Below are 10,877 nucleotides of genomic sequence, written 5' to 3' on the forward strand. Positions count from 1 at the left end.
GGAGTGTCCAGGAAGGGGGTGTGTTCAGCTTTTTTTTTTTTTTTTTTTCTGTTCTCTTTGTTTCACAGATGAAAGGAGCAGGGGCACCGGCAGTAAGAGCGCAGTGGTTTGGTGAAGGGGACCTCGTGACATTTGTCTTTATAGAGTGGAGAGGGAAGCATGGTGGCTCCTCTGTAATTTAACACAGGAAGGTAATTGATTATAAAGCAATCGCTGTTTCAGATGTATAACGAGCACTGTTCTGTAGCTGGGAGAATAAGGAATTCCATGTTAGGGCAGAGTTAAACTACATGGAGCTGAAGTAACAAACCCGTCACTTTTAACCAACACTGGATTTTGGAATCCGGTGTCCTTCATCAGGGCCTCATAAAAAGTGCTGAAGAAAGTTAACAGATTTAGCTAACACTTGGGTGGACCGTTTCAAAGAGCTCTTTGGCATTCGTAAAACAGGTGGCCTTCAGAACAGTGCGGTGTTGGTCAGCCATTGTTTAAGGGCCAAACTGTTACATTACTGAGTAAGAACTGATTTATAATATCCAGGGGTGTTAGGGAGGTCTGACCCGTAAATAGATGCATGGGCTGATGGTGACATGAGATGACTTGGTGGGTAAAGGGACCTGAGGATTGGAGTTCAGTTCCCAGAATCTACAGGATTGGAGGTGAGAACAGGTGGTGTGCTCTATACCTCTGACCTCCACATGTGCAGCATGGCATATAAATGCCCACACCCACATATGTGCAAATAAAGACAATTTTAAAAACATGGTTCAGTTCCTGATAAACTGTGAACACAATGCCTTTCTTTCTTTCTTTCCTTCTTTCTTTCTTTCTCTTTCTTCCCTCCCTCCCTCCCTCCCTCCCTCCTTTCTTTCTTTCTTTCTTTCTTTCTTTCTTTCTTTCTTTCTTTCTTTCTTTCTTTCTCTTTCTTCCCTCCCTTCCTCCCTCCTTTCTTTCTTTCTTTCTTTCTTTCTTTCTTTCTTTCTTTCTTTCTTTCTTTCTTTCTTTCTTTTTCTTTCCAGTTGCCTTGGTGTAAGTACACATTAATTCTCGGTTTCTCTTTTACTTGAATTGACATGTTTATTAAACAACAAGGAATCTGCTCTAAGTTAGTGTACAAACCAACTGCCAATAGCACATGCCTTTTAAAATTATTATTACAGGACAAGTATTTTTGTTGTCTGTGTTGTTGAGACAAAAGAAGCTTGGATATAAAATTATCAATCTATAGCAAAATATAGTGAGAATGGCCTCCTACAAATGAAAGGCTCATTTGCTTTTTTACTGTTCAATGTAAAAGGGGAATATCTGCCATTTACTGGAAACTTTTATAGGTCTGAGTGCTACAGAATTGTAAAGCTGTAATAACTTAACATGTGGGCTACCCCTTGGTTTTTACAGTCGTAGTGTAAGAGACAGTAAATTTCTCAAGGAGCCTCAATTATTAGTGGCACAGAACTCAAGCCCCACTCTCTTGGCTCTAGCTACTATTTTTAATCACTGTGCCACTTAGGTTCCTAAAACAAAAATGTTCAGGCATTTAAGATGGCTCAGCAGATAGAGGCACTTGTTTCGCAAGCCTTGTGACTAGAGATTGATCTCCAAAGCCCACATAGAGGTGGAAGAAGAGAATGGATGACACAGGTGCTTTCTTTCCTCTACACTCCAGTCAGGCACCTCCTTCTCCCAAAACACGCACACATGCACGCACACAGCCCATTGCCATAGGTATCCTAGAAGTCTTAACTGTTTAGTTTTCATATAGTTAGCTCCTTTAGGTTTCTATGTGTATGGGATTGAGTTAACAGTTTACCCATATTGATGATTAGGGGTTAATTCTTTTTTTTTTAAATAGTGAGTTCTGTTAATACACTGTGAAATTTATACTTATTCAATCTTTGTTGACATCCAAACTTCATGCTTCTATCAACACCAGCATATTACTTAGTAAAACAAAATCACCACAGAAAAGTTTCTCCCATTTAGAAAGGAGATTTCAAACAATAGCCTTTTGGACTTTTTTATGGATATTTGGGCTTTGCAGGCATGTCTGTGCCTGGTGTTCTTGAAGGGTGTCAGGTCTCCTGGAACTGGAATTATAGTTGTTGGCCCACTAAATGGATGCTGGAAATTGAACCTCAGTCATCTGGAAGAGCAGCTAGTGCTCTTAACTCCTGAGCCATCTCTCCAGTTCCTCAATAGTGTTTTGTAATTAGGTATAAAGGTATAGTCCGAGGATTCGAAATTTAAGTTTTGTTTCCTGTTCTATGGTGAATCAGGTTTTTGCAAAGAGAAAAGGAACACTGTAACCACGGGGGAGGGGGGTGGGGGGGGCGGGGGAGAGGAGGAGGCTGAAACAGTAAACCAGAGCAGAGTTTCGCAGAGTAAAATACTTGAGTGGTGCAGAAACTGACATAAATTCCAGGTACTCTTTGGGTTTAGGCAAAGTAAAGGAACTGCGGACACAAAGACTATTCCCTTCATTTTCAATAACAGACTTACAATACCTAGCCTGCGGAGGCGCTGAGAATACCAACATGAGTGAGCTACATGCTCAAGGAGCCATCTCGTGGGGGCGTTAGGATGGGGAAAAGAAAGCATCGTGCGGGGGCTGAAGATGAGATTGCACAGGAGGGCTCAGAAACTGAGCACATGGTGGACATTTACAAGTAGAGAGATGCGCTGGCTTCTTAAGCCCCAGAGCCTCTCTGGCCAAATGCGCCCACCTCGGAGAGAAGCAGGTCTACGGAAGCCCTGCGTTTTCCTCCAGCCTCCCCTTCCCCACTGCTAGGCTTGGGGCAGCGGAGGAGGCAGGTGAAAACTGCTCCCGGCTGTCGAGTCGTCATGGCAACCAGAAGTTCCTCGGTCCTCACTCTCCAGCTTCCACTTCCCCCGGCCCGAGCTGGGCTCTAATCTCGCGAGACTTGCCTGCGCGCAGAACCCCGCCGCGGTGATCTCACCCGAGACTGAAGGAGGGAGGAGAGGAGGGAGGGAGGGAGGAGAGGAGGGAGGGAGGGAGGGAGGGAGGAGAGGAGGGAGGGAAGGGATGGGGCGGGGAGAAGGGCCAGTGCAGCGCCGCCACCGCCGGCAACTTTGTGAGCGAGTTCAGTACGTGCGTGAGCGAGTGAGCGGAAAGTCAGTGCGGCGCCGTGTCCCGGGGGGGAAGGGTCGGGGAGGGAGGGAGGGTGGGCCTGGGAGACCGCTTGCAGCGTGCCTCTCGCCGCCACCCGGGGCTCCCTTCCCGCGTCCCCCAGCCCCGGTGGGCAGTTACCTGTCCCCTCCCCCGCGGCCACGCAACTCCCCCCCCTCCTCCCACGGCGCCCAGCGCGGTGCTCCGCAGCCGGGACTCTTCCCCCGGGCGCCGCGCGCTCGTCCCCGGGAGCCGGCGGGCGGGATGGGGGGCTCGGGGGCGCGAGCCGGGCTCCGGGCTCCTGCACAATAGTTGATGCTCGGGGACCAGTCGCTTCGGCCTCCGCGGCGCAACGGAGCGCGGCAGCTGCGGGGACCCTCTCGGAGCGAGGCTGGTGGCGAGCCGCGCTGATCCCGCCCCGGCGGCCCCTCACGCCGGGCGCTCGGAGCCTGGGATCTCCGCAGAGGAGGCGGCGAGCGAGCGCGCCCCGACCGTCTGCACGCTTTCTCTTTCTCCCCAGGGAGAGCGCGCGGACGACGCGCCCCGGACGCGCGGCTGCACCGGGAAGCCCAGGCCAGGCGGTAAGTGGCTCGGGAGGGCAGGGCTGGGAGGGAGGCGGGGCGGCACTGCTGACAGTCGTCCCCCCCACCCCCTGGGCTTGGGGATTCGCGGACCGGAGCTGGACGGTTACAGCCCCTGAAAGTTTGATTTCCGATTTGGTGGCGTGCTGGGGGATCGCGGTCCCGGCGGGGGCGAGTCTGCGCTTCACCGCGCACGGCGCGCGCGCACGTTCTCACCTCAGGATCCGGATCGGCTCCCCTAGAGGCCCGGAGCCCCGCATCCCTGCCTGGTGGCCGTGTTCACCCTGCGGCTCCGGGCTCCTCGGAGAGATCCTTCCCCATCCGACACTCGGTGAGCGCTTTGCAGGTGTGCTGCAGGGGGCCAAGGTCCAGGGGGTTAATGGTGGGGAAAGGAAAGATTTGGCTGTGGGCTCGGGGGTGTTAATTTCTCTCCTGGGGAGATCCTGGGGACTGAGATCCGGGGATGCTCCAACCTGCGATCCTTGGAGGAAGGAAACCGTCATAGGGTTGGAGAGGCGTGAGGGTGCCGTCTGTATAAAGAACTTTTTCTCCCCTTGCCCTTTCCAACTTCGCTCCTGACCTTAAAGGCAACTTGCCAGGTTCATAAATCGCTCCATGGCATTTCAACGTGGGCAAGCAATCGCGTTGGGCAGGTTGAAATTTCATCGGGGCTCACCGAGTCCAAAACCAGAGAGGCACGGGAAATAGCTAGCTTTCAAGGGAGGCGTTGTGCTGGATTGTTGGCATTCCTCTTGGAAGGGGAAGCGTTTGGGGACGGGTAACTCGGAGACTGCCTTGGAGCTTTATGGATTTGATTTTTTTTTCCTGACGACTAGTTGAGAGGGCAACCTTCACTGAAATTCATACTACCTTGTACACGATTATGTTTCTAAACTCGAGCCAGTGATGCGATGCAAATTTCAGAGGGAGGTGTCGACTTTCATCAGGTTCCAGGTCTATCTGGATGAACTGGGGTTGGCGTTTCCTCTATAAATCGAGCCTTTCATGTTGAAACTCTGACTCAGAGTCTTAAAGCCATTTTTTTTTTTTTATACTGGTACTCTGTGGGAGTTAAGTGTCAACTTTCTCCTGCTTTCTCGAATGGAGTATCTCCCAGTGCAAAGGTTTTCTGGCTGATTCTTTTGGACGGCCACAACATTAAATGAAACCCTACCAAATTGCTCCAGCATCGTCGTTTAGGCACGGGAATGATTTTCTGTATCTTGGTTTAACGACTTTCTCCATATCCCCTTGTCCTTTCTCAAACGCTGCAATTAAACTGCCTTTACCAGGATGGAAAAAAAGCTGATAGGATTATGCAGAGCAGTTAAAAGGCTTAAGTAAAGCAGTTTATGGCCACTGATGTGTCCACCTATGAGGCGACAACCCAGTTATTAACTAGAATATTATTACAGAGGTATTTTCCCATGAAATACGTTATTGGTACAAAGGCATTAACAACAGTGATCTAAAATAACCTGGGTGATGACTGGAACAGAGATGGTTGGGGCAAATCCCACATTTGGAGTGTCGACGTGCTTCAGTGTCACAGAAGATATTTTTCGCTCCTCACTCTTAAAGGATTCTTGAAATTGACTATCATTAATTAGATTTTTCCAGTAGACCGAGAGAAGGAACGGGTTTAGCAAGTGGCTGGAGACAGACAGTAGGTGTAGCTGTTAGCCTCTCTGCTTCCCGTCGTGTCACAGTCCTGGCGCCCCGGACTTGCTAGATTTGACTGTCAAGCAGTTAGGGTAGTAACTCCTCAGCACGCACGCCACTAAAATGACATTCTGAGGTGAACTCTTCTTTCGACTCAGATTTTCAGTGGTATTTCCTTTTATATTTATTTCATATTTGCTTTGAATTAAGTTTGTAGTATTGGTGTAGTCTCATTTGAAAAAAATTTAAAGCAACTTTTTGAAGGGCTTCCTAACAATGTATGAATGTACTGTAGTTTGAGGATGGCTTGAGATTAGCAGTTATGCAGACTCAGGTCTTGGTTAACTGAGGTAAGGTATGCATATGTTGTAGTTTCAGTTGCAGTGTGAATTTTTAGTCAGTGCTTTTCAAATACTCTCTTAGGGCACAGAGAGTAGTGTTGAGTGGACCCCAACTCAGAGCAGCTTCTTGGCTGACTTAGTGGAAGATTTCTGTGGTAACGAGAAGGCTTGCTGGCTCTTGCCTGACTGTATTTTTTTTTTTTTTAAACCAAAGGTCTAGTCACTGCACAAATGGTATGACTATTAATGAAGCTTTTCAGGTTACTTTTTAGATTTGAACCTTTTGCTTCACTGGCCAGATTAGAATAGCACCCGGCCCCCTTCTTTAACTCTGATGGAGCAAGGCTCTTTGTTTTGTTTCACATCACAGAAGCTGAATCTCAAAATTGGAAAAATGAAATTTCCTTGAATTTGTAACCTTTTGAGCCTTGAGAGGCAAGCAGTGTCTACAGAGTGCCACCAACAGAGGTGTTTCTCTTGGCTTCTGGGACTCCAGTGGTTAGCAGACTCATTCTTGGGCTTAGGGGACTGGACTGGTGGTCCAGGGACCATGGGATCACACCCACATCTGAGGGTGAGAAGTTACTCCATGTCCAAGGTTTTGCATATGAGGCAGTTTTGATTTTCCAACGTCTTCAGAAGATGTGGATTTCAAATACCTGCCTTGCCACTTTCTAGCAGGGTGACCTTAAAACTAGCTGTACCCCTTTCACTGTCTTCACTGTCTTGACTGAGTCCTGAGCACTTAGATGTGTGCCAGCTTTGCTGCAGAAATCAACCAGAATTTATGTGTGTGTGAAAATACGTTGTAACTAAAGTCTCCTTTGTAGTTGCCTTTTCTTAGCCTTCCACTGGAGGCTGAAACTAGAAGGGAGTTTGCGCTCAGTTCCTTTGGCCCAGCTTTCCCAGTTGGCAGGTGAGGCGCTCCAAACCCAATGGTATGTTATAAAACTAGATGTAGCCAGCACTCAGGGTAGCCGGCCTTCCTGATCTTAACATATTCCTGGGTTTCACCTTTTGTTCTTTTCCTGCTGAACATGTTGAAGTTTTCTCATACTTAAGTATTCAGTGATTATTAAATAAAATAAGGGCAGGAAATGATAGCTACGTTAAGGTTGAAAAGGTATGGAAATAGCATCAATGTCATGTGTGGTACATAGCTAAACTATGGAAAAAGGAATCCTAGATTAAAATTGTTGTTGTTAATATTATTTTAAATGACATCTTTATCACCTCAGTGTCCAGATACTTTCTCTCCCTTAAGTTTATTTGCAGAAGAAAGGAATGGGGGCCCATGAGAGGGTGGGAACAATTCCCCTAGGTCCAGCTTCCTTAAACACAGGTGATTTGAGCAAGGGACAGAATGTCACAGGGTAGTCTAATTTGCAGCCAGGTCTGGAATGAAAGTCTGAGTTTATCTTTTGAGGGGGAGAAAACTCCACCTTCTCATCTAATCTTCCATCCATCTTCTAAGGTGACCCAGGTGCAAGGAGATTTTCTTTTGGGACAGGGTTTCACCCATTGTGCCACCCTGGCTTGCCTGGAACTCACCATGTAGATCAGGCTGTCCTTGAACTCACAGATCTGCCTTCCTCTTCTTCCTGAGTATGGGAATGAGTGTGTGTGTGTGTTTCATAAAAAGAACTAGAGCGAGACCCCAGGTTGGCATGGAGGGGCATTAGGGTTGTGGTGGTGCACTGTGAGGAAGGTGATGAGTTGTTTCTGCAGGTCTGAGATAAGAGCTTCCAGCTGATGGATTCTAATTGGTTACTTACCATGCTGCGATTCTCTCTCATGAGATTTGTAGTATGCCTAACGTGAAGTTGTGGGAAACAGGTAATTACATAGCATTTGATGAGAGACTATGCTTCCTGAGGTACGCTGGCTTGGCCATAGAGACTCGCTGGCTTATAAACAGAGGGGTCACTCAGAGACTGCTGGGGCTGAAAGGGCATTGAGCGGTAGTTTCCTGAGGTTCCTTCTTACTTCCTTGAGCTGAGCTGTTTACCCAAGTGTGAACAGGTGCGGTTATTGATTGTTTTGTGGTTCATTCAGAGCCCTGCTTCCTTTTATAATGAGTTCTGATCTCAGAAGATAGCTATTGAGAAATTAAAAAGCAGAGGGCTTTGTGCCAGTAGCTCATGTTCCTGCAGCCTGGGAGTCTACTATCATTGGGTTCTTTATTTCTTCTTAGGCCTTCACCTCCTACCTCCTCATTCAGGACAGGAGGCCCAGGGTCTCACTATTGCTAGGCAGTGCTCTACCACTGACTTATACCCTCAGCTCTGACTAGTATCTTTTACCTAAGCCTTCTATATTACCTTCCTGTGATAATGTTATCATATAATAAATGTAGATTTCAGCTTGGCATGCTGTAAGCCCCTTGCATTTCTTTTCATGCACTCAGAGAAGCAGTTTGCACTGAGCTGTCTTCAGGGAAGAGTCCCTTTCTTAAGAGTGCCGGGAAAAGGATGCTCAAGATGTTTGCTGTCCTACTGCTGTCACCTGTGTGTCCCTAGGACTAAGTGGGAAGTCAGTGTCTTCTTAGCCTCACAAAGCAGAGTTGAGGGCTCAGTGGTGTAGAGGACTTGCTTAGCATTTGTGAGGCCCTTGGGGTCAATCCCCAGCATTCCTATCCTTTCTCCCCCTGAAAAACAGCCTACTGTGACTGACTCCCAAACTGTATCCTGCTGTACTCCTTGTCACCCAAAGACTGAGGAAAACACCAGTCTACTCTTGAAATGTGGATCTGTTTGGGGCTGGTCATTTTCCCCCTTCCCACGCTCCACTGGAGACTTCAGAAGAACTCACTAGTTAGTATACTGGGCTCTAACTTCTAGTAGCCAATGGTTGATGTGTGTGCATTTGTGTGTGGTGATGGGGGTGGGGGTGTGACCCCTAGCTCAGTTGTGTGGGAGAACTGTACCTAGGCTTGAATGGAGTTCCTAACCCTGACTCCAGTTAGAGAAATTCCTACGCTACTTCACAGTTTATTGTCATTTTAAAAATTAGGTCCTCAGTGCTGATGTGCGTTGGTAAGGATGCCAACTGTATAAGGAAATGATGTTTCAGTGGGTGAGAGTCCTGGAGTACTAGTGGGGTCACAGAAAGGCTTGTTACAGTCTAATGCTTGCCCTGCTGGGATTGCTCTGGAGCTGGGATTGCTCTGGAGCTGGCTTCAAAGTACCGTACAGCCTGAAGCCCCTTGGGTGGGGTGTGTGCTGGGGAGGGAGGCCGTGAGGAGGCCTGGTAACTGCAGCCAGGCACCAGGGAAGCCCGGTGGGTGTCTTGGTAGGTGATTATGTCTTGCTTCTTTTCAGAGTGGCTTTGTATGATCTTTGGATCTGTGTTAGTAGCTCTCTATGGTCATTGAAATTTCACTTTGGATAGATGAAAGAGAAAGAGCCCCCAGATCTTCAACACAGTTCTGTTTATTGAAGAAAGGTAGTTTAGAAGGAATCAAGAACTGGTTGCCTACAGGTAAAATTTTGCAGTGTGGCTGGGGCATGTCAATTCAGTTTTGTAACTGTATGATCCACTAAAAACATTGTAAGAGAAACACAAGTGTGTATAGTTTGGTGGTTTTAAGCCTACTTACCGTTTTGTGAAATAGAGCTCTAAGATTGAAAAACAAACAAAAAACCCAAAAACTTTTGTATCTGAAACTGTACATCAGACAACTTTTACTTTCTTCTCCCTCCTATCCCAGCCCCTGGTGACTGCCAACTTTCTGTCTTTTTGATTTGGTTATCCCCAGACATCACATATAAGAGGAGTTAGGCAGTGTTTGCCCTTAAGTGAGTGGCTTATCTCACTAGGCATGTCCTCAAGGAAGCCGGCGTGTAGTACATGGCCGTGGGATGGCTGTGTGGGTGGGATGTGTTTACCCCTTGCTGACCCTTAGTGGTTTTGAGACAGGGCTTCTCTGTGTCACAGAACCCTGGCTGACCTGGACTCACTCTGTAGACCAGGCTGGCCTCAAACTCTTAGAGATCTGTCTGCCTCTGCCTGAGTCTGGTTGGAAGCAGTGACACACGGCTGTCCTTCTCAGAGCTTGCATGCAGTTCTTCTGCATGCTGACTTAGCAGTGACAGCGTTGGGCCATGCGCGGTGCTCGCTTTAGTGTTTTGAGGAGCTTTTCATACCATAACGTTTTCCATGGTAGTTGCACTCCAGCTCTATAGTCTCAGCAGTAGGTTGCCAAACTTGCAGTTTGTCCACATTCTCACCAATGCTTGCCACCACCCCCTTCTGTATTGTGGCTATGCAGGTACTTGAGGTGGAACCTCATTGTGTTGATGGCTCCTGGTGGGTAGTGCTGTTGCATGCCCTCTGCTGGTTCTTGGTCATCATCTGTTCCAAGTACTCTGCCCATTTTTCTTTACTTTCTATCTTTTTTTTTTTTTTAATTTTAAGAGTTAATTTGTATATTCTAGCTATCAGACCTTTATCAGATACACAATTTACAAGTATTTCTTCTGTAGCTTCTTTTTTTCTCTTGGTTGTGTTTGAGGCAAGGGAGTTTTGAAAACATTTTATCCTTTGTACTTTATATGTATGAGTGTTTTGCTTTCAGTATTTGTGGACCGCATGCATGCCAGGTGCCCCTGGAGGCTAACGAGGGTGGTGGAGTCCCTGACGTTGGCGTTCCAGATGGTCGTGAGCCGCCACGTGAGTGCTGAGAACCGAACCTGGATCCTCTGGAGCCTCTGATCTGCTGAGCCATTACTCCAACTCCATGTTCAAACAGTTTAGGAGGTTTAGATTTTATCTAGACTCTTGATCCACTTTTGAGCTAATTTTTAATAACCTATAAGATAAGCTATATTCTTTTGCCTGTGGACCTCACACAGTTCCCCCAGCACCGACTGTTGAGAAGACAACACTTTCCTTCCCCAGTGACTGGTGCTCTGTTCAAGCTCATTTGACTGTGTACTGGGTTCGTTCCCACAGAGGTGGTTCTGTTCTGTTGGTTTTGGTTCCTTAGGGGGTACTTTTCATTTCACAGGGCTAGACATTGAGTGATAGGCACATGAGAAGCTAAAATAACGTGTCTGGGTTTTTTCTTTCTCTTGTTTTTTTTTTTTTTTTTTTTTTTTTAGGAGACCAGACATATTTGAAGATGGAAGTTTAGTGATTTAAATGGCAAAATGTGTGTGAGGCTGT

The 10,877-nt window shown here is 47.3% G+C and overlaps 1 protein-coding gene across 6 annotated transcripts in view; it reads left to right on the forward strand.

The window, feature by feature from the left end:
* Positions 1–3,047: 3,047 nt before the first annotated feature.
* The window catches only part of Sipa1l1 (signal induced proliferation associated 1 like 1), a 273,590-nt gene continuing 265,760 nt past the window's right edge, over positions 3,048–10,877 (forward strand). For 4 of the 6 annotated variants that reach the window (XM_029484702.1, XM_029484700.1, XM_029484698.1 and 1 more), the window contains exons 1-2: positions 3,048–3,132; positions 3,648–3,708. The gene's annotated coding sequence lies outside the window, so the exon portion shown is untranslated. Of the gene's footprint in view, positions 3,133–3,647; positions 3,709–3,796; positions 4,055–10,877 lie in introns of those variants that run through there. The other 2 variants (XM_029484701.1, XM_029484699.1) reach the window with 2 other exon arrangements.

This window comes from Mus caroli, chromosome 12 (genome assembly GCF_900094665.2).
Source record: "Mus caroli chromosome 12, CAROLI_EIJ_v1.1, whole genome shotgun sequence".
Classification (NCBI taxonomy): Eukaryota; Metazoa; Chordata; class Mammalia; order Rodentia; family Muridae; genus Mus; species Mus caroli.